The sequence below is a fragment of the Triticum urartu genome, chromosome 6A (assembly GCF_056163025.1).
Source record: "Triticum urartu cultivar PI428250 chromosome 6A, HENAU_Tu73, whole genome shotgun sequence".
Classification (NCBI taxonomy): domain Eukaryota; kingdom Viridiplantae; phylum Streptophyta; class Magnoliopsida; order Poales; family Poaceae; genus Triticum; species Triticum urartu.
Window position 1 is genome coordinate 221972550 of NC_141878.1, and position 3454 is coordinate 221976003.

Below are 3454 nucleotides of genomic sequence, written 5' to 3' on the forward strand. Positions count from 1 at the left end.
TCGAATCTCGGGCAAGTAACATACCGCCGACAAAGGGAACAACGTATGTTGTTATGCGGTTTGACCGATAAAGATCTTCGTATAATATGTAGGAACCAATATGAGCATCTAGGTTCCGCTATTGGTTATTCACCGGAGATGAGTATCGGTCATGTCTACATAGTTCTTGAACCCATAGGGTCCGCACGCTTAACGTTCGGTGACGATCGGTATTATGAGTTTATGTGTTTTGATGTACTGAAGGTAGTTTGGAGTCCCGAATGTGATCACGGACATGACGAGGAGTCTCGAAATGGTCGACACATAAAGATTGATATTTTGGACGGCTACATTCGGACACCGGAAGGGTTTCGAGTGATCTTGGAGAAAACCGGAGTGCCGGAGGGGTTACCGGAACCCCCCCGAGGGGACTAATGGGCCTTAATGGGCCCTAGTGGAGAGAGAGGGGCCGGCCAAGGCAGGCCACGCGCCCCTCCCCTTGAGTCCGAATAGTACAAGGAAGGGGGGGCGGCGCCCCTTGCCTTTCCCCTCTCCCACTCCTTCCTCCCCTCCTAGTTGGACTAGGACAGGGGCGTCCTACTCCTACTAGGAGGACTCCTCCTCTTGGCGCGCCCTCCTAGGGCCGGCCGACCTCCCCTTGCTCCTTTATATAGGGGGGTAGGGGGCAGCCCATGACAAACAAGTTGATCATTGATCTTTTAGCCGTGTGCGGTGCCCCCCTCCACCATAATCCACATCAGTCATATCGTAGCAGTGCTTAGGCGAAGCCCTGCATCGGTAGCTTCATCAACACCGTCATCATGCTGTCGTGCTGACGGAACTCTCCCGCGAAGCTCTACTAGATCATGAGTTCATGGGACGTCACCGAGCTGAACGTGTGCAGATCACGGAGGTGTCGTACGTTCGATACTAGGATCGGCCGATCGTGAAGACGTACGACTACATCAACAGTGTTGTCATAACGCTTCCGCTTACGGTCTACGAGGGTACGTGGACGACACTCTCCCCTCTCGTTGCTATGCCTCACCATGATCTTGCGTGTGTGTAGGATGTTTTTTGAAATTACTATGTTCCCCAACAGTGGCATCCGAGCCAGGTTTATGCGTAGATGTTATATGCACGAGTAGAACACAAAGGAGTTGTGGGCGTGGGTATATACATATTTCTTGCCGTCACTAGTTGATTCTTGATTCGGCGGTATTGTTGGAGGAAGCGTCCCAGACCGACATTACACGTACGCTTATGCGAGACTGGTTCTACTGACGTGCTTCGCACACAGGTGGCTAGTGGGTGTCAGTTTCTCCAACTTTTGTTGAATCGGATTCAATGAACATGGTTCTTTCTGAAGATCAAAAAGCACTCACTATAACACGTTGTGGTTTTTTATGCATAGGTAAGAAAGGTTCTTGCTCAGCCCGTAGCAGCCACGTAAAACTTGCAACAACAAAGTAGAGGACGTCTAACTTGTTTTTGCAGGGCATGTTGTGATGTGATATGGTCAAGACATGATGCTAAATTTTATTGTATGAGATGATCATGTTTTGTAACAGAGTTATCTGCAACTGGCAGGAGCCATATGGTTGTCGCTTTATTGTATGAAATGCAATCGCCATGTAATTGCTTTGCTTTATCACTAAACGGTAGCGATAGTCGTAGAAGCAATAATTGGCAAGACGACAACGATGCTACGATGGAGATCAAGGTGTCGCGCCGGTGACGATGGTGATCATGACGGTGCTTTGGAGATGGAGATCAAAGGCACAAGATGATGATGTACATATCATATCACTTATATTGATTGCATGTGATGTTTATCCTTTATGCATCTTATTTTGCTTAGATCGACGGTAGCAATATAAGATGACCTCTCACTAAATTTCAAGGTACAAGTGTTCTCCCCGAGTATGCACCGTTGCTACAGTTCGTCATGCCGAGACACCACATGATGATCGGGTGTGATGAGCTCTACGTTCACATACAACGGGTGCATGCAAGCTAGTTTTGCACATGCAGAATACTCGGGTTAAACTTGATGATCCTAGCTTATGCAGATATGGCCTCGGAATACTGAGTCCGAAAGGTCGAGCATGAATCATATAGTAGATATGATCAACATAGTGATGTTCACCATTGAAAACTACTCCATCTCACGTGATGATCGGACATGGTTTAGTTGATATGGATCACGTAATCACTTAGATGATTAGAGGGATGTCTATCTAAGTGGGAGTTCTTAACTAATTTGATTAATTGGACTGTAATTTATCATGAACTTAGTACCTAATAGCATTTTGCATGTCTATGTTGTTGTAGATAGATGGCCCGTTCTATTGTTCCGTTGAATTTTAATTCGTTCCTAGAGAAAGCTAGGTTGAAAGATGATGGTAGCAACTACACGGACTGGGTCCGTAACTTCAGGATTATCCTCATTGCCGCATAGAACAATTACGTCATGGAAGCACCGCTAGGTGCCAAACCTGCTGCGGGAGCAACACCAGATGTTATGAACGTCTGGTAGAGCAAAGATGATGACTACTCGATAGTTCAGTGTGCCATGCTTTACGGCTTAGAAACGGGACTTCAGCGACATTTTGAATGTCATGGAGCATATGAGATGTTCCAGGAGTTGAAGTTAATTTTTCAAGCAAATGCCCGGATTGAGAAATATGAAGTCTCCAATAAGTTCTATAGCTGCAAGATGGAGGAGAATAGTTCTGTCAGTGAACATATACTCAAAAATTTTGGGTATAACAATCACTTGATTCAAATGGGAGTTAATCTTCCAGATGATAGCATCATTGACAGAATTCTTCAATCACTGCCACCAAGCTACAAAAGCTTCATGATGAACTATAACATGCAAGGGATGGATAAGACAATTCCCGAGCTCTTCGCAGTGCTAAAGGCTGTGGAGGTAGAAATCAAGAAGGAGCATCAAGTGTTGATGGTCAACAAGACCACCAGTTTCAAGAAAAAGGGTAAAGGGAAGAAGGGGAACTTCAAGAAGAACGACAAACAAGTTGCTTCTCAAGTGAAGAAATCCAAGTCTGGACTTAAGCGTGAAACTGAGTGCTTCTACTGCAAAGGGACTGGTCAATGGAAGCGGAACTGCCCCAAGTATTTGGCGGATAAGAAGGATGGCAAGGTGAACAAAGGTATATGTGATATACATGTTATTGATGTGTACCTTACTAATGCTCGCAGTAGTGCCTGGGTATTTGATACTGGTTTTGTTGCTAATATTTGCAACTCGAAAGAGGGACTGCAGATTAAGTGAAGATTGGCTAAGGACGAGGTGACGATGCGCGTCGGAAATGGTTCCAAAGTCGATGTGATCGTAGTCGGCACGCTACCTCTACATCTACCTTTGGGATTAGTATTAGACCTGAATAATTGTTATTTGGTGCCAGTGTTGAGCATGAACATTATATCTGGATCTTGTTTGATGTGAGAC